Raw genomic sequence first — 20,930 nt, 5'->3', positions numbered from 1 at the left:
AAGAGGAAGAATGAAGTCCTTCTGAATTCAGACCATATTTGACACCACAGAGTCGATCTGGTTGGCAAGTTGGTATAGCGCTGGCCTTCTATGCCCAAGGTTGCGGGTTCGATCCCGGGCCAGGTCGATGGCATTTAAGTGTGCTTAAATGCGACAGGCTCATGTCAATAGATTTACTGGCATGTAAAAGAACTCCTGCTGGACAAAATTCCGGCACATGCGGCGACGCTGATATAACCTCTGCAGTTGCGAGCGTCGTTAAATAAAACATAACATTTAACATTTGACACCACAGTATTCATTGGACCCTCTGAATGATAGTGGGGGATTATGGTGATCACACGTGTGGATTTTCAGTCCTGTATATACAGCAGAATTCATTCACAGTTCCGTGCATATCATAAGATATCGCAGACAAACCCCGAATACCAGATGTGTCAAACTGCTCCACGCCCGAATGGTGGAGGGTAGCACGCGTGAATGGGAGATATTGACTTGATTAGCTCAGAATTATACCTGAAGTCGATGGGATTATGATACCACCATACTCTTTCTTAGGATCCTGCTGACCCGGAGCTGCGCTCAGGCTTGGATTGGATCCCTCGTTTGGTCCCATTTGTTTTTTCCGAGGTTTTCCCCAACCGTGGGACCGATGCCGAATGGTCTATGGCGAGTCCTCGGCATCACTTCATTTCACCCCCTTTGATCTGATTACCTAGTTGGGTTTTTCCGAGGTTTTCCCCAACCATAAGGCAATTGCCAGGTAATCTTTTGGCGAATCCTCGGGCCTCACTTCATCTCACTACATCTCACCAAAATATTGTAAAAAATTGTAGCAAATTGTAAGAAATTGTAGAAAATTGCAAAATTGTTTTGACTTGTTCCACATCTTAAAACTTCATTGATAATTTAAGATCTATGGAATATAATAAATGAAATGAAAAATGAAATGAAGTTGTCATGAGGCAGTGGACGGGAGAGCATTGTGAATTCACTGTAAAAACAATGATTGTTGTGAATGTGCACGACGAGAATGTCGGCGTCATTTTCAACTTTGGCGTCATAATCCAATTCCATGTGCCCACGCTGTGAAGATACGGGTTTAAAGATATGAGTCAACAGGTTCTACCCTGAGTGACCAGGAAATAGGTCCTGCTCTACCAATCCACTGATTAGGAAACTTCTCGTTGAGCACATTTCTAACCTCCAAGTTAAAGTGTGACGGTGATCCATCCTGTTGATAAACAACCTGGCCGTCATTTTGATCAATTTGTGGTAAAGCAAAAAGCTGTAGCACCCCGAAGTCCATATCTCACCCAGTTTGGATTTTTTTTTTGGGGTCATATCAAAAACTTCTTTCATGCTGTGAAAGTTCGTGATTTAAAACATTTGCGTGAAAGGATAACGAAGTTGTTGCTACAGTCACACCGGACATGCTCCAGCGAACGTGGACAGAACAGAATATCGTTCAGATGCGTACCGCGCTACAAATGGTGCCCATATAGAAATTTATTAACAAAGGTATAAAAAAAAACTTTTGAGAACATTTGTAACAAAGTCAACTACCAGCTGAATGTAAATAAAAGATATCAAAGCACAAAATGTTGTCATTCTTTTTCGGAAACCTTGTATATTATACTTATGCTTCAAGTATCTTCTACTCGTATAGTCAAACCAAAAGGCAATAAACCTACTATAACATTATGCGTAACAATCTTTATCTGTTTTTCTCATGGGTTATTCCACGGTCACTCATTTTACAAAGTAATAACTCTAACCACACTTTCTTCATTATACAGTTTTTGTTTTTAATTGTATTTTTTTTTCATTTCATAAGGTATTTCATTGCCATATAGAGAGGCTGAAAATAGATGAGTAACTGTAATAGAAATCATAATTTATTAATAAGGAAAATAATTCTGAATGTACTGTCACTCACATCACAAGACAAGCTCATGGATACTGTATGCATACACAAAATGGTAGACTCTGCCCTTCTAAAAACTGGAGAGATATTTTTTCCTGTTAGACATCACACTGTAGGCTAATGGTGATAACTGAGTAGGAATGTAAATTCTAGAGATGAACAAACTAACTGTCTCTCTCGCTCGCTGTGTTCGTTGCAGTTGTTGTTCAGGTCTCGTCTCGTAACTCTTGTGCGCTTCGAGTCTCGCTCATCATTCTCGAAACAGCATTAGGTGGACTTGGAAAGATTTCGTAACGTTGAATAACATACATAGGCTAATTAAAATAAATTATATTAGAGAAGTTTAATTGATAGAAAAAGACAAAAGAAAACGGTATCGCAATTATCAAAATGTTCTGGTTCCATTAGATTTTACCTATGGTTATATAAATAAAACAAATCTAAAATAAATTAGAATTTCAAAAAATCATAAAAACATAGCGTTAAAAAACATTTTGTTTTACTTGAGATTGCATACTTGATCTCAAACATGAGAAAAGGAATTTCTTAATCTTTTAATAAGGGCCTAGTAATTAAATAAAGATTGGGGAACGGATTACTACATTGAAAGGTACAGATGATGTTTCAAATAGGTTACTTGATTGTTTATACATATATAATAGCTGCCAAAACAAACAATTTCTGTCTGGTATAAACAACTGTGACTATTCAAGGCTGCTTGACGTTCGAGAGTTGATCACTCCAAAAGTCCCGATGTCTTGGAACGTTTGCTTGCAAGCAGTCAACGACGAACAATACTGTCGTGCGGGATTTTCGGCTTTGCGGGCGCAGTTTGTCTTGCATTCTCCCTCGTTGTTCATCCGTAGTAAATTCCTACAAAATAAGTTATATTTAAAATATGATAAGTCTGCTACATTTCTGGCACTCACATTACAGTTCTCTGTCACTCAAATTATTTGGTCAGATTTACTTGGCACAAAAATTACTTTAAAACACAATTTGTGATTATATTGTTTACCTCAGGGCTTTGGAGAAACCTAATATTAAAAGAATTTACTTATATCGTGATATTAGATGAGAAAATACTGACCTTAAAATCATGCAATTTGCATGAAAAATCAAGCTGCAATTGATATCTTGAAGGCAGTGGCGGCTCCTGCATATTTCTTAAGAGGAGGAAAGAAGTTAACAGCGCAAAATGACACCTTCTTGAGAGAAACATGCTACAAATTAGCCTGCATGTAAGACCAGATAGTGTTAGGGTTGGCCTTCTCTTTTTTATAGCAATAATCTGTTCTTGTAAACTGAGTTTCCTAAATTGTCCAAAATATAATATGTTTTCACTTCCACTCATTGTTGAATAATTCCGCAAATTAACCATTACAAGGAAATTTACAACCTCGTAGCATTTTTCGAGCACACTACAGCATCACACGTGTTAGAAGAGACTAGCTACTAACACGTAACCGGAACTTTTTTACGGCAATCGGAATAGGAAATAATCTGTTAGGAAAGCATGAACACTGCACCTACCCACGTGGTCTTGTTGCCACATGTACATTTTACAAGTTCAGTATCACATGCTTTTGAAGAATGTCAGTTCTTGTAAAGTCATACCACCATTATTGTTCAAAGCTGCCGGTGGCCGATTAATTTTTGTATGTTAAAAATAATGTAGTTTGGAGTACCTACTTTCAGTTTCAAATAATATATTTGTACCAAACTGACAACTTGGCTGTTGCCCTGTCTAGTAAACAATGAATAGAAGTGAATTTCAGGGGCCAACTACGTAGAACTACTTCCTCTTTGTTTTACATAAACCCGACTTTAACTTTCAAATATCCATGAAAGTTTCAAAACCATGAATAGTAGCCTATATAAAGTGCAATGAATAATATTTTTGTTTCATAATTAAAAAAAGTTTACATGGTGTCTTATAACTTTCCGTTAAAACTGTTTTTATTGTACCTCCTCCTACTAGTAGATGTAGATGTGTTATAGCCTGGTTGAATGCAGCATCGTTAGATGGCAGCGGTAGCGAGCTTGCTGCACGACCAGTCGGTTTCTATTTCCCGCCCATGCGCTGATTCAGAGGAGGATCTCCTCCCTCCCCGTTCATTTACTTGCTTTAAAACTCTGCTTCTTTCTCTGGCCGCTAGTGCGCTGTTGTTTATGTGTGTTAACAGCAATAGATCGTTTAAAACTCGATCAACCGAGTTTTTCTTACAGCTGTGAACTTAAAAATTATCGAATCTTCCTCGAATTTCAAGGCATATATTTTATTTGGTATTTACTTTCAAAAGAAGGAAATGTGAGGAGGACGTTCCTCCCTTCCCTCCCCCGAGGAACCGCCACTGCTTGAAGGCCAGTTCCATAAGGAAAACAATTTCCCATCCAAATATTCTTGTAATTAGGAAGTATACAGTATAGGCAGTGGTTTATATAAAAGTCTACCTAGTCTTATAATTTTAAAAATTTGATGAAATATCCAAAATGTCGTGGAATGACCCTTATGCGATGGTAATTTATTAAATAAAATGTTGGAAAGAGCGTTTCAGTCCTTGTTGTTATTGTTGTTGTTTCATTACTTTCAGTTGATATGTAACATTTTATTTAGGCTATATAATTTATAACAATATATTGAAATTAGTATAATAATTGAAAAAAAAATTAGTAATATCAATAAAGCAATAATATATGAAAAAAAAATGACACTTAAAATTAAGTTGCATTGTAATCCAGCCACATTATCGATAATTCTCCAGAATTAAGGGGTTAGGTACAGCTTACAACAGTAAAATACTGGAAATGTTCAACATTTTTTTCCTCCAATACTGTATCTTGTACAGTAATAAAAATTAGTGTGTGTAAAACAGTGTCCATCTGGTATGTGAAAAAAAATATTTTAATTATTTAAAAAAGATATGTACTTTTTTTAGTGTTTGCCACATAGGGTAAATTAGGGTCTGTTGGACAGTCGGGCAGACCCACTCGTGGCTACCTCCGTCATTGACTTCTAGCAGAATGTGGTGCCCACAAGTGGCGAAGTAACACGTTAAAGTACAAAGTGTCTAACATGCCCGACTGTCCAACGGACCCTAATTTACCCTAACTCAAAAACTATCCAACATTCTATGATGAAATTTTTTGTATGTATTTATGCATGCCATATTTATAATATGATGCAAGATCACTTCTCTACCTTTGATAGACTGTCTGATAAAAAATAAATTCATTTAAAAATGGTCAAATATCAGTATTTTCTTTTAACAATATATATATATATATATATATATATATATATATATATATATATATATTTATTAAGGAATGTAGTTGAAAGAGTATGATATTGTAAACATGAGTTTCAGCAATAAAATAAAAGAGAGAGAACATGAAAAAGTTAACAAGTTTATGAGTTACGAGAGAAATATATAAATAATTTTTTAATCGTCAAAATATCTTTTTAATATAGCAGAAGGACAGTGTTTTACACGTACCAATTTTCATTACTGTACAAGATACAGTAATGGAGGAAAAAAATGTTGAATATTTCCAAACATTTTACTGCTGTAAGCTATATCTAACCCCTCAATTTCGACCCCGTCATGTTTCGTGGAGTCCTGGGAGAACAACACAAAAATTCACTTGGAGGTTTGCTAATGAACAACAGTGCACAAGAAAGAGATTAATACATAGATATTGATAGAGATATTCCAATCTCTATAATTTAATCTATTTTCCTGAAGCAAAAAATGACAACCAATAAACGACTATATCAGCAACACGTCTCACTGAATTAAACTTAAATACCTTGATCTGTTTTTCTGTTTAATGTCAAATGTGAAAGAGATGTATGCAGTCATTTACTGTCCTGTATTAAAATAACCTTTTGTCGTACGTTGGTTTACACCCTCGATATATTTAGAAGATAAGGTAGATGCATGGAGCGTTGGTATTGACAGCTATTCCAATTTTCATGGGTAACACTATTGAAAGTTGATACCCACTTTTATGCGATTTGATAGGAGAAAGAAAAAAAAAAGAAATAAAAATGGAGTTGGGAATATCTGACATACTTTATTATTGCCAGCAGTCAAGTCAGGGAAACCTGGAACTAAAGTACTTTTCGTGTGATAGCTTCAGAGATGCAATTGACACCGCTACGAAGTCGCGCCCCCATCCCCTGCCCACCGCATGAAAATGAAGCCAACGCGGACACAGTAGGAAACTTTTTTCCAGAGAACAAAATAAAAAACGGAAAACTCAATAATACTCTTTCTTTGTCAGCCCCACTCTTTCGTTTTATCAATGACTGCCTCCTATCGGGTGTCTCTGGGCTTAGACCCTCACCCCTACCCTCCCTTGCTCGGCCTTCCACCGTGTTAAGTACGTCTGGTGTAATCCTAGAGTTTCTGCCGAATCCCCAAGCTATCAGGGAACTCCTCCCATTCTAAGCTCGTTAAAGTCTTCTAGTTTGCCCACAACAATGCACCGACGACGGATATACACCGCACATACACCTTCCTCCCTTCTTCCTTTATCTTCCATCTCCCTTTTTTGGCAAAATGACCCACTGTGATTTAGACTTCGATATATCTTTCCGATACTCCTTAAAGGGTCTGTTGCTAGGAGACAAATCCGATCTATTTTGTCTACAAGTGTAGATACAGTATCATTTGTCATGAAACGCACGTTATTCCCAAAGTCGCTTCTTGATTCACCTTAAGATTCATACTGCTAGGAGCTACATTAAACATAATAATGATGATGATAATGATGACAATAATAAATAACTATAATAATACTAATAATATTATGATAATGATGATAGTATTGATAATAATAATGATAATGATAATAACAGTAATACTAACAATAATAACACTCCTATTCAGTAGCGACCGGTGACAGAAATAATATCGGTGAGGCCTGATGCAACTAGAGTCGATGGCAATTCGGAAGGCGGTAGTCTGCTAGCGTTTGCGTCGAGAGAGACAGATAGAGAGAACAAGGCAGTGTACAACATTGTCACATCATATTTCACGCGCACGTGCAATACAAGTAGCGCAGGAGAGAATTGAAATTATCAAAAGACAATAATGACCTTAGCCGTTGATTACTGTAAGCATGACCCAAACAAACCCTCTTTCCTTCACTAACAGTATTCTTTGCACGGTTCTCAATCCCACACCACACACTTCTGCAGTCGTTTCTTGCGCGTTGGCAACGTTGCAGCCAGCATGAAGATGGCCGGCAGCGTTCTGCTCGTCAACGTTTTTAAAATAATTATACACCTTAAACACTATTTTCCGCGCCTGCCTGTGCAATACTTGTCTTTACAGTCTCTTCTTCTATTTATTTATCTTACACAAAATCAGTAAATGTTAGTTTTACTTATTCGATGTATTGAAACACTCACACGTGAACGAACGAACTCGGGAAGTACTTGTTATAGACCGGACCTGCAGAACCAATAAGTAGGGGAACTACAACGTCAGCCTCACTCCACTTCTATTGGGGATGGTCCCAGTGTTGCCAATTCAGTGGTTTTCCCGCTAGATCTCGTGTTAGTTTTGCGGGTACAAACTTATGAAATTTGTATTGCCAGTATAGGGATTTATCGGGTATTTTCAGTACTTACAGCGACAAAATAATCCATTTTACATTGACAATTTAGCAATTTAGCTGTTTCTGCATGTTTCACAGCGGGTTTTTAAGAATCGAGTTTTCAACACTGGATGATCGACTTCTGCGTAGAGTTGTTGACATTCTTTGCGTGTGGAAGGTCCATCAGTGGCGACACTGTAATCTTAAAAAAGGATTGTAATAAAGTAATTGTATTTATAATGCGTTATGTCGTTTCAAAGTTTACTATTAATATGCTAGATTATCTGTCGGTAGTTTCTTTGAGATTTCTTTGTACCTAGCCTGCTTTATATTTTCCAAAACTTTCCTCCTATCGTCACCTACGGAAACATAAATTTGTAGCATTTAAGTAATGAACCTTGAAAGTTTAAAAAATGGACACAACGAGTGATGTCCTTAATTTAACAGTATATAAAAAATAAATAATCATAATACATCTCCTTAATAAGGGCTTTGTTAAAATGTCGTTGAATATTGAAATGAAGTGTAGAAATAAATTGAATGGGATACAGTAAACAAGCAATTCTTTCGTCTTCTTCAGCAACATAATAATAATAATCCCATTTCCTTTGAAAGTAGTATTTCTTCACGGGTTTAGATTTTGCTATGTTCCAGTTCTCTTCAAACTGCAGTACGCGTATTGTGTACCTGCCGCCACTATTTTAATGTTGATGTAGGCGAGCGCAACGACTATGACCACACTGGTAGAAAAGATGGGTGGGGTAGAAGGTGTACGAAGGCAGTCGCTCTGTAGAGCTACAGTTCTGCAGGTCTGTTATAGACTGATTCCGATTGGTTCTACTGTACAAGCTTGTGACGTCGCATACCAAAAATGCTACGGCGCATATAGCAGCTGACCGCCTTCCGAAAAGCCATCTAAGTCTAGTTTACGAGGTCGGCCTCCTACATAGAGTGTTTATTATTGATATTATTATAATTATCATTATTATTATTATCATTATCATTATTATTATTTTTGGGCTATTATTATTATTATTATTATTATTATTATTATTATTATTAACGAAAAATAATAAAATGTCACTCTTCATATAAGTTGCAATTTATACAAGATGTTGAACCTGCACTTATTCGCATACCACTTAACCATTTATGTTGTCCGTGTCAGGATGCATTGAAAACCCTCGTTTTTAAATATCTGACTGAAAAATTGTCAGTGAAGGTGTAGGTCTGTCTCTATTTAAGAGTTTCCTTCTTTAAATACTATTTTTTCTCGAAAAATTAATTAATTATGCCATCACTATTGCTCGCATCAGCGGGAATCGAACCCGCGCTCGAGTGGGGGACTAAACCTGTAGTTAAAATTAGTACTGAAATATAGGACTGTAGGGAAAGAATACTGACCTACCTTTTATCCAGCGGAAAGATCGTCTGTTTTTTGAGGGACATCAGTGAAACAGTCAAGTCCTTTTCAATTATAGAGACGTTGCTAAATGTCAGACTAACGGATTCTTGCACAAAAGTGTGCAGCATATATTATTTTATGCTCGACCATGCCGAAACGTAGTAATTATACACCTGGTAGCAGACCTTTAATGCATGTCATGAAAGTACACCAACTCATTAAAGGGCAGGTCTTTCAGCCAATGACGACTCAGGTTACAACTGTTCAGCCAATGAGAGGTCAGCTTTCTACCGTTATAAAACCGCAAGTATCGATTATTCTCGGATATGCAATCGAAAGAGAATTAGCGAAAAGTCAAGGAGGCTGGAAATCCAATACTGTCGCAGAAGATTATGTTCTGTTACTATAATAATTAGCGTTAATTGTAAATAATATTCAAATAAATTCAATTTGTCATCTCGTTTTTTCAATTTTAAATCAATTTCCAGGTTATATCAAGACTTCTCTACGTTATATCAAGGTCAATGACATTCGGCCACGGAAAAAATCAATACTTTTGCGTCTGCGCACATCTCACAATTCAGGTCAGTTCGCTACTCACTTTCATAACCATAACATGACCTACTTTTGAATAATTTCAAGTTAGAAATATGGTCGAACATAAAAAGTCGTATGAAACTTGCCTATAATGGTAAATAAGACGCTCGTATGAAAATTATGAAACTCGCTTGCGCTCGTTTCATAAACAAACGTACTTGCGTCTTAATTACTACCATTATAGGCTCGTTGTCTATGCAGTGCACACTAAATGTCGATTTTTGAAAAAAAAAATGGACTTAACCGATTTTTGCACCCAGGGCTTCAATTGTAACTTGCGACTCTGCCTTCCACTCAGGGTTAGAGCTGCGCCTTAACATTGCTTGTATCGGGGATTACAGTGTTATGCTTATAACAGATTTTATTGAGAATATTCTGTTGACTTTTTTTAAAGATTTTTGTCAGTAGCTGGTCATATGAACATAGCAAGACGACTTAACTCTCAATCCGTGTTTGAACGCCATCGTTGTCCGGAATGGAAAGAATTGTAATATCGATGTAATGGGGCGGTTTTAGAGCTTAATCCTCACTACTGCAGGAACTTGGATTAGACTACAATGTACAGCACTTGTACACAAGATATGAACAGTGTGTGTGTGGCGTAGGGATCAACGTTGTTTGGTGTGCAGAGCAAACTGTGGCTCTATATTCGCTGAATCCTCCTTGAGGACGACCTCTACAACTGCGAATACATGAACAGGCACTTCATATTGAGGTCCGTGTAGAAAGGATTTGAAATTTAAGGAAATGTATGTACAGTGGCTGTTATATTATTGAATAAGTTAAGTGCTTACATATAACACGACAATTCTGAGAGCTATAATTAGAAATCACTTTTGAGAACAAAATTTGTACCAAGGATCCGGAGCTACGCTCTGGCGTGGGTTCGATTCTCTGTGTCCTAAAAAATACATAGGACAGGCATGTAGAAATTTCAAGGTACATTACAATGAACATGTTTGTGACTTTAAATAGAATATAAATAAATCAAAATTAGCAACCCATCTTATTGAACATGGCCACGAACTTACAAATACCAACGAAGCACTTTAAATAATACATATTTGAACAACAACAATAACAATACTATGAACACTGCTGAGGAATATTACATTGCAAAAGCATATAATCAAAGGATATCCCTCCTCAATGAAAAAATAGTTAATGTACTTGATCTACTATTCAATTTAAACAATAACCAAAGTTTACGTAACCCATAGCATGTAACCTGTTTATTCCAAATTTTTCTTGTTTTTATGTACACTAACTACTCTATAATTATTAGATTCCATTTTCTTAACACCTTGAATAAGTCATTCTAAAATTAGGCCTATATCCTTAACTTCTAATTTTGTATATGGAGAAAGCTTAAAATATAATTCGATTACGTCACTTGGCGTTGTGAGGGAAACCTGGCCAAGTACTCAAGGTAGCATTACGTGCATATAAGCAAATTATATAGGGTGTTAAGAAAAAAGTGACAACCGCATGTATTTTAATGTCAGCTCTTTGCTCGTTTTTTTTTTCCGGGTATATCACATCTACCTGTTTATTCTAAATTTTTCTTGTTTTTATGTACATTAAGTTCTCTAAAATTATTAGGTGCCATTTTCTTAACACCTTGTATAAGTCATTCTAAAATTAGGCCTATATCCTTAACTTCTAATTTTGTATATGGAGAAAGCTTAAAATATACTTCGATTACGTCACTTGGCGTTGTCAGGGAAACGTGGCCAAGTACTCAAGGTAGCATTACGTTTTTAAGAGAACATCAACAAGAAATTTGTCTTGCCTTGTCTCCGCTGATCCCGGCAGTCAATTAGCGAGTGTGGCGCATAATTATCCGGTCCGCACTTAAAGCGCTGGCGATGGTAATGGCTTCTTCTTCTTGGAAGAAGGCTCCGAGTGTTTGTTCTGGAGGGGGCTCGCTCGCTCTGTCTGTTGACCTGAAAGTTGGAGCCTCTACTTAATATGCTCGAATAAACACAGAACACATTAATCCATGTGGGGGTTTATCAGACATGCCGCCCAGCGCACACTCCACTGACGCGAGAACCATGTGCTCCAAGAGGATGAAGAGGAAAACTCGCAAAGTTGCACTCTTCCAACCGCAAAGTACGGTAAATTTTTAGCTCTTTGTTTACACATAAGGTTCACTCATAGCCGACTCGTACATCGCAGACCTGTCTTCAGATACGGGCTATTTCAAGTAGACTTTGTAGTCAAAGTACGCTTCATCTCATACTGCCGTTCATTTCGTCATTTGGATGTATATAATCGGATTCAGAGTCTGATATTAAAAAAATTGATCATCTTTACTACAATCTTATACTACTTCTTTCGCTGTACTAATAATAGGAAAAAGAGTAACAGGAGTAGGAGGAGGAGTAGGAGTAGTAGGAGGACGAGTAGGAGTAGTAGAGGAAGACGAGTAGGGGAGTAGAAGGAGGAGTAGGAGTAGTAGGACGAGTAGGAATAGGAGTAGAAGGATGACGAGTAGGAGTAGGAGGACGAGTAGTAGTAGTACGAGTAGGAGTAGGAGGACGAGTAGTAGTAGTACGAGTAGGAGTAGGAGGACGAGTAGTAGTAGGACGAGTAGGAGTAGTAGGATTAGGAGGATGAGTAGGAGTAGGATTAGGAGGATGAGTAGGAGTAGGAGGACGAGTAGGAGTAGAAGGAGGACGAGTGGGAATAGGAGTAGTAGGAGGATGAGTAGGAGCAGTAGGAGGACGAGTAGGAGCAGTAGGAGGACGAGTAGGAGCAGTAGGAGGAGTAGTAGGAGAGTAGAAGGAGGAGGAGTAGGAGTAGTAGGAGAAGGCGTAGGAGTAGTAGGAGGACGAGTAGGAGAGTAGAAGGAGGACGAGTAGGAGAATAGAAGGAGGAGTAGTAAAGTAGTAGTAGTGGTAGGAGGATTAGGAGTAGTAGGAGGAGAATGATTAGGAGTAATAGTAGGAGTAGTAGGAGGAGGAGTAGTAGAAGGAGGAGGAGGAGTAGGAGTAGTAGGAGGAGAATGATTAGGAGTAGTAGTAGTAGTAGTGATGGTGAAAAGAATAAATACAATAAAAATAATGTTTACAATTTTGTTCTTTCTGTTGTATTCTGTACCCGATCTTTAAAGGCGGAAGAAAAAATCATGGATAATAGTAGGACTATAAGGAAAAAATCTCAGTGAACATTTGTTCGCATATGAATCATCTGGCAAGCAATGCGGAAATTTTTCTAGATTAAAATTGGATATAATTAGCCATATTTGCACTGAACACACAATTACTGCGTCAACTACAAAACAATACACACACACAAACACACACACACACACAAACACACACACACACACACACATATATATATATATATATATGCTTATACATATACCATCTTAAAATCATACTTCGTTTTCGTCTACATTTTTAGCTCTATAGCATGTCCACATACATTAATTTACGTGTGCATTGGTATTTCTCCATTTAAAACATCTTATGCTCTCTACCCCGTTCTAACTCCATGCTCCTTTTCCTTTCTTCGACTTTTACACTATTAACATTATACACCCTCGCCTCATGTTCACTTCATGCTTACTTTCTTTCGCCTACTACGTTAGTAACTCGACATACTCTCGCTCCCACCTTAATTTTATGCTCTCTCTCCTTCTCCTACTCCATTATTTACTTCATATATCCCAGCTCCCAACTTAACATCACGCTCCCCTTTCTTCTCTTACTCGATTATTAATTTTGTATACCCTCGCTCACACCTTAACTTCGTGCTCCCTTTCCTTCTATTCCAATAACTTTATATGCCTTCGCTTCCACCTCCTTTTACGTTATCTATTTCATTATGAACTTTGTATATTCCCGCTCCCAACTTAAGTCCATGCTCCTTTTTCTTCTTCTACCCAATATTAACTTCATATGCCTTTACTTCCACCTCCCTTTATTTCTTCTATTCCATTAATAACTTTCCATATTCTCTCTCCCACCTTATTTCCATGCTCCTTTTCCTTCTTATACTCCAATATTAACTTTATATTTATATACCCTCGTTTGCACCTCCTTTTACTTACACCCCAATATTAACTTTATATTTATATACCCTCACTTCCACCTCCTTTTACTTCTTATACCCCAATATTAACTTAATATTTATATACCTCGCTTGCACCTCCTTTTACTTCTTATACCCCAATATTAACTTTATATTTATATACCCTCGCTTGCACCTCCTTTTACTTCTTATACCCCAATATTAACTTTATATTTATATACCCTCGCTTTCACCTTCTTTCATTTCTTATACTCCAATATTAACTTTATATTTATATACCCTCGCTTTCACCTTCTTTCACTTCTTATACTCCAATATTAACTTTATATTTATATACCCTCGCTTTCACCTTCTTTTACTTCTTATACCCCAATATTAACTTTATATTTATATACCCTCGTTTTCACCTTCTTTTTCTTCTTATACTCCAATATTAACTTTATATTTACATACCCTAGCTGCCACCTCCCTTAATTTTTATTCTTCAATATTAACTTAATATTTATATACCCTCGCTTCCAACTCCCTTTACTTCTTCTATTCCATTATTAATTTTCTATATTCTCCCTCCCACCTTAAGTCCATGCTTCTTTTTCTTCTCATACTACAACATTAACTTTATATACCCCCGCTTCCACCTCCCTTTACTTCTTCTATTCCCTTATTAACTTTGTAAACTCTCGCTCCCACCTTAAGTCCACGCTCCTTTTTCTTCTCCTCGTCGATTATGAACTCTATACATCCTCGCTCCCACCGTAGCTTCATGCTCCCTTTTCTTCTCCTACTCCATTCATTATTAACTTTATATACTTTCGCTCCCACTTTAACTTCATGCTTTTTTCTACTCCTCCTTTATTAACTGTATAATATATTTCTATATAAACTCTCCCATCTTAACTTAATGCTCGTTTTTTTCTCCTCAAAATTAGCTTTCTATTCCGTCTTTATGGTATTTATCTCCTCTTTTATGCGACTACCCCATTTTAAATTTACTTTTATTTTCAACTTTCTTCTCGATCTGAAAGTCCTGCTCCCTGTCTTCAAAGTTTATTTTATCTCTTCCCACTTCTCACCGATTTTATCTTTTCCACCCGCCAAACTCACCTGATAACCCTCTGGTTGTTTCTCCTCCGGATTATTATCTCTGGTCCCAGAACTTACTGATCTCAAATTTTGGCCTTCCATCTAATTTTTCATAATATTATTTCCCTCGTCATTATCTTCTTCCTCATATTCCTTGATCTTCACTTGAAGATCCTCTTCAACGTTATTAATTTATTCTGTCCTTCTATTCGATCTTCACTTCCTGCAAATCTTACTCCTAATTCTATTTTTCTAATTTTGTTATAGTATTCTTACTGAAACTACTATTCATACGGTTTCCCCTTGCGTTCTTCTACATTCGTTTTTTCTTCCCATTGCTTCCAGCATACCTATCTCTTTCCTCTCGTCCATCTCTTCCTGACTGTCACGTTTCATCCATTTTCTATTTTAGTCTTCAAAGTCAACTTCACCTTCTCCTACTTTACTTTTTAATTTTCAGTTTTCTTTATTCCATAATTTCATTTATTCTCTTTCTAATCTCCATTATTTATCTTTCTCTATTCCTTTCCCATATTTTTTCTACTCAACTTTGTCGTATTCTTCCTTCTCCTTAGCCTTCTTGCCCTATGTCTCATCTTTCCTGCTCTTTGCTTCATTTCGCCTAATTCTTATTTTGCTCACTAGTCCCTCTTGCTCTCCCACCGCCCCCCGAGCGGCACCTGTAACCTTCTCAGATTTTATTACGAACTTTTCAATCTTTGTACATACTTGATTTTAGAGGAGTAAGTGATTTATGATTAATTCACAGTTTTAACGTTTTTAATTTGGTATCGTGTCTCCAGTTCCTCTCTTAAACGCGCAGTGAAGCGCTCTGAAGTCGGTGACAGAAGTGTAAATTACATTTGGAGAGCGCTTGAGTACCTGAGGTGCTCTGAATCCACCTGCCTTCTTTGATGCTCTCTTGAATAGTGCAGAATGGTAGACAGACGTAATAAAATGAAATTCTTCCTTTGATTTTAACGAAATTGACAAGAGCGACCTAGATACAAGAAACATGGCTCTTAAAGGGAATTCTTCTTTTCTCTTTAACTGTTCTCCCGTACTCTTTGTAGGATATCTCTCAAAGAAAATACAGCTTTGTTCACTAGGCCCTATGTTATGGAATTTACCTTCAGTGATAGTGTGTCGAATTTTGATCTCTTGTTCTTCTCTGTCTCCTCTGAAATATTTTTCTAGATTTACAGTTAAAAATAAATAAGGGATAATAATAAACAAAAAGGAAAAAAAAAAAAATTCGAAAAAATGATTTCAGCTAAACATACGTTACAACAAACAGCGCAAAATTATAACTTAAAAGATTAAAACTATAGAATAGGTTAATCACTGTAACTACTTGGGTTACTATGTGTCTTAGAGATAGAGATTTACATTAAATAAATTTCAACACGTGTGCGGAACTATTCAAAGGATCTTTAACCAAACGTGGAAGGATACAAAATTGAAATTCTATAAGGTGATGGCAGTTGCATTGCTCATGTATTGCTGCGAAAACTGAACATTTAAGGGGCGGGGAGGTACATCATTGGCCTGCAAAAATTTAGTGAAATTCGTATTTTTTATTATATCTCAGCTACTATAAAAGCTAAATGAACAAATATTTTCATGCTTAATAAACAGTGGACTCTCCTAAGTTCGATAGAGCAGAATTAAAAGTTCATTCCAATAAGGGTAGTGGGTGTGACAGATGAAATGAATACAAATTCTTATTGGTTATTAGAGACCTGCAAAACTACGCACACAACCGGTTTAGATTTGACCGGTCGGAGCTCAACCGGCTACGATGTACATCGGACCGAATAACTCGGTTGTCGAGCGGTTACGCCTGATGTATTGCAGAGTAGACAGAACATCAGGCGCATTTACATGAAACTAACATTTTTCGAGTATACAACCGGAGTAACAAGGAAATTTACGTTGTCTTATTGAAAAAAAAGTGTTTGCAAGTATTCTTACATTCACTACAACACATATATTTTCTTTATTATTCTGAACTTGCAGTAACTTTATAATATCGTTTATATTTTAAACTTTTAGAGTTTTACAAATGAAAGTTGCTTATAGATATGTTAAACAATGTTATAGTTTTTCACAGAACAAGACGTGCACAAGCCATGTATATTTTTCTTACCAATAAACGCTATATAGCTGGCGTTTTTCTATACCAGTGTTAAACAGTATACGTCATAACTTCATCATTTGATTACGTCGTAACTCGTTCTCGTCACATATTGCTGAATCTTGTTCGATTTGTATAACCCAATGATCGATATTACATAAGTTCATGTAAGATCGCGAATTATTTAGAACACAAATCTCACACAGTAAGAAATGGTAAGGAGGAAGAAAGTACGATCTCCAAATAACACCAGGTACATTTCATCATACAACAACTCTTTAACATTTTCTCGGCATACAAACAGAGTAATAATATTGAAGGATATTTAGTTTGTTTAATTACAAAAATATGTTTGCTTCAAATAGAAATACAAATCATTCTGTATAGAAAAGATCACCTTCAGAGAAAAAAAGTGTCATTCCAAGAACTATTTTTTATTACACACGTGCTAATATCAACTATTTGATGTTCACAATTATTATTAGGGCCTATTATCATAGACTACATAATCAGAGTTGACTTCTTGTGTTTATGTATTAATAAATCTGTTGTACTAGTCTAAAGTTACTCTCGGTGCAAACACTTATTCATGGAATGGCCAATATTCGTTTCACAAGTGTTGCTAGAAACGCTAGAGTTGTTTGGTGATCTTTCCATCAATTTAGTATGTAGAAAATGAAATGAGCATAATGCACAGTATAATGTGAGATATAATAAGTAAATAAATCCAAAACAGAATTACAATTAATTACAAATAATTAAATAATTATTAACTCTAAATGCATTCCTCCAAAACAGTAGCTATTCATATACAGGGTAGACGTGAAATAACCCTGCAGATTATACGGGGCGATAAGGTTCACTTAAATGAATGGAAAACCTATATTACGTTTATGACTCTAGTCATAGTAAACATACTAAAACCATTGGTTGTAGTAGGTTTCAGAAGATATAAAGTTATTTTTGTTTTAGTTTTACTATTGATCTAGTTTACTGTTTTTAAGTATGTCATTATTGTAATATTATAATTCAGTTTTCTAGTGTAAGAAAAAATTACAACCTTGGTAATTTGTGGATACCGATAGGTTTTTTTCTGCAATTTACGCTTTACAACGTCTGTAGTTTCACGTTGCATGCTGTTTGTTCCTCTTGATGATTCGCAGCTATAATATCTGGATGGTTCACTGTGATCTTCATTTTATACGCCAGAGCCGTCCACCCATAGAGAGGTCGAATCAACTCGAATACTCGTTAAACCGAATACTGAGGCAGTACGCAAGCAGATGTACTTCGCATACTGCCTATAAAGCCAGGCGTTCAGTAGAAGTTTCTTCGGTTTTCAACCGGTTTTGCAGGACTCTATTGGTTATCCATCAACGAATACAGTACTGTACTTGCATTTCCTGCCAGCCCCAAGACTTGTGTATGCGCTTGTAGTACCACAGTGGGTTTCGACAGTTCCGTCTCACAAACGGCACAATTCTCAAATAGAAAAAGAAGAGTTCATTAATTTAAAATCAGTGATTAAATATGGATGTCCTAATCAATAAAGTATTCTGTTTTCCTTTAACAAAAGTATCACTACAATACAGAGAACCAATTCCCATTGAAATGGCAAACCTATTTCTTAGTGCCCGTATAGGGGCGTGTCTAATTCTCCTACGTAAGCAGTCGAACTATAGGAATGTCGAACAAGATTTTTGTCGAACTTAAGAGCTTCCACTGTACATACATTACACTTTATAAAACTATTCAGAATATTAATATAACTAATAAATACCTGTAAAATTAATATCAAATCTCCATATGTTTTTATAACTGTAAAGCATTTTATATAATAAAATATTTGTACGATTCTTTTACTGGAATGTTTTAAAGACCTACATCAACAACATAGTATAGGATCTTATACCTATTCCTTCAAGAAATATTTTTTTCTTAATCTTTACCTCCCATTTAATTTTTTTTAATTGTTTGTTTAAGAAAAAAATATTTCCTGGAGAAATAGATAAATAAATTCTAGACTATATTGTTGGTGTAGGTTTTAGTAAGAGAATCCAATTAATTAATTATTTATTTATTTATTTATTTGTTTATTTATTTATTTATTTATTTTGCTAATAATTGATAACATAAAATATAGGCCTAATATATACAGAAAAATATTAGTTCGCCCCTGAAAGAGTAGAACTCATGCTCAGGGGCGGATTCCTGAATTGAAATTAATAAGTATACAATATAATTTGTCTTATGTCTACTATGCAATTAGAATATATTTAATTTAATTTATTTATTTAAATTTAAATATACAGAATAAAGAATATAATTACAATACAAACAAGAGAAATAGAAATAAAATAATACAAGCAATATAAAAAGAAGATACAGTAGTATTAACAAAATTTGAGACCGAATTAGCAGCGCTCGTGCTCGGTCGCAGTTCAAGATATAATCACAGTCTAGTGTATACAGTTGCGAAGCTCAATACGTAGTAAATATGCAAACATTAGGTAGTTGCTCACCACTAGGATCGCTAATATCACCTCATTACAGGCAATGCAAAATAGTACCGTCACAGTCTATTGTTCCTAGCACCCTCAAAACTCAAGCTTCGTGACTGTATATAGTAGACTGTGATATAATATTAAAAAAAAAATAATAATAATAAAAATAAATAAGTTAAATAAAGTAGGAACTAAAATATAATTACAGCGGCAATGTAATTATATAATATAATATTAACACTAGAGAAGAATAATATCGCACGTGAAAAGTAGGAATAATATATATTTCAAAATTATAGAATACAGATATAATATAGGTTGATTAATTCATACACATAGGCTATAAATTTATTTAATCAAATTGAAGATATTAACACGTTTCTAATTTTCTTGTTATACGTTAGTGGGTTACATGTTAGAAGTTCTGGGTTGTAATTTAGTTAAAGCATTGTACAACCGAGGGCCAAAATTTATGCTATGCTTTAGACCAGCAGATGTGAGACAAATTTAAATTTACAATTTTTCAATTTTTATACAGTCTTTGCATAACTTTTTTAATTTAATACTAGAACTATTAGCATTGACAAGATTAGGATATTTAAATATAAATTTGTTATATATTCTTGGGCCTACATTACTACTATGATTAAATACTGTAACAGTGTTGCATTTTGGTTCAAACAAACTTAAAGAATTCATACCTTTTGTTTCATGACTATGAGAATACAATTCAAAATTATTTCGATTATTATCTATGAATTTTATTAATATAATATAGGCTAATAAATTTGTTTTATGTTAAGTACATTAAAGTCTAAAAACAATTTTTGAGATGGAAAATCGATAGGTTTATGAAGACATATTTTAATTATTTTCTTCTGTAATAAATAAAGTGCATTAAAATTGGATTTAAATGAACTACCTCATCCTATAATTCCATACATAATTACCGATTGAAATAAAGTTAAGTATATTGTGCGTAATATACTTACTGACAAGTAATTCTTCAATAAAACAAAATAATATATTAGTTTACGTTGTGTTGGTACCATTTTAAATGATTATCGAAAATTATGCCTAAACTTCAGTTGACTCCTTAATAATTGGACATTTACAATGAATAAGACAACAATCAGAATTATGTAATTTACTTCTTAATATAGATGTAGGAGGTTTTTTACATTTTTCAGATAAGGAGAATGGAATAATTATCGTTTTATTTTCGTTGATAGAAAGATAATTTATGTCAAACCATTTTTTTTATTAAGTTAAGTCCATTATTTGAATTATTATATGCATCATACCAGTTTTTTCCACCAAAAAGTAAAACTGTGTCATCTGCACAAGAATAATGAACACCATTGTATTGTTGTAAGTCAATTTTAATAAGTCATAAATATATATTAAAAATAATTGAAATCGCTCTCCAATTTTCCATTTGGAATACGTGTATATACTGTAGATTTGTGGTATAATGGTTATGTATGAGTAGCCCATATGTATCATGAGTTCAGACGTAGTAATTTATCCTGTTAGTTACTTCAAAGTTTCGAAAGGAATTCCTTTGATACATTACGAATCGACTCACCACTCCTTGCCCTATCTCAACACGTGAAGGCTGTT

This window comes from Periplaneta americana, chromosome 17, assembly GCF_040183065.1.
Source record: "Periplaneta americana isolate PAMFEO1 chromosome 17, P.americana_PAMFEO1_priV1, whole genome shotgun sequence".
Classification (NCBI taxonomy): Eukaryota; Metazoa; Arthropoda; class Insecta; order Blattodea; family Blattidae; genus Periplaneta; species Periplaneta americana.
This window is presented reverse-complemented; position numbering follows the sequence as displayed.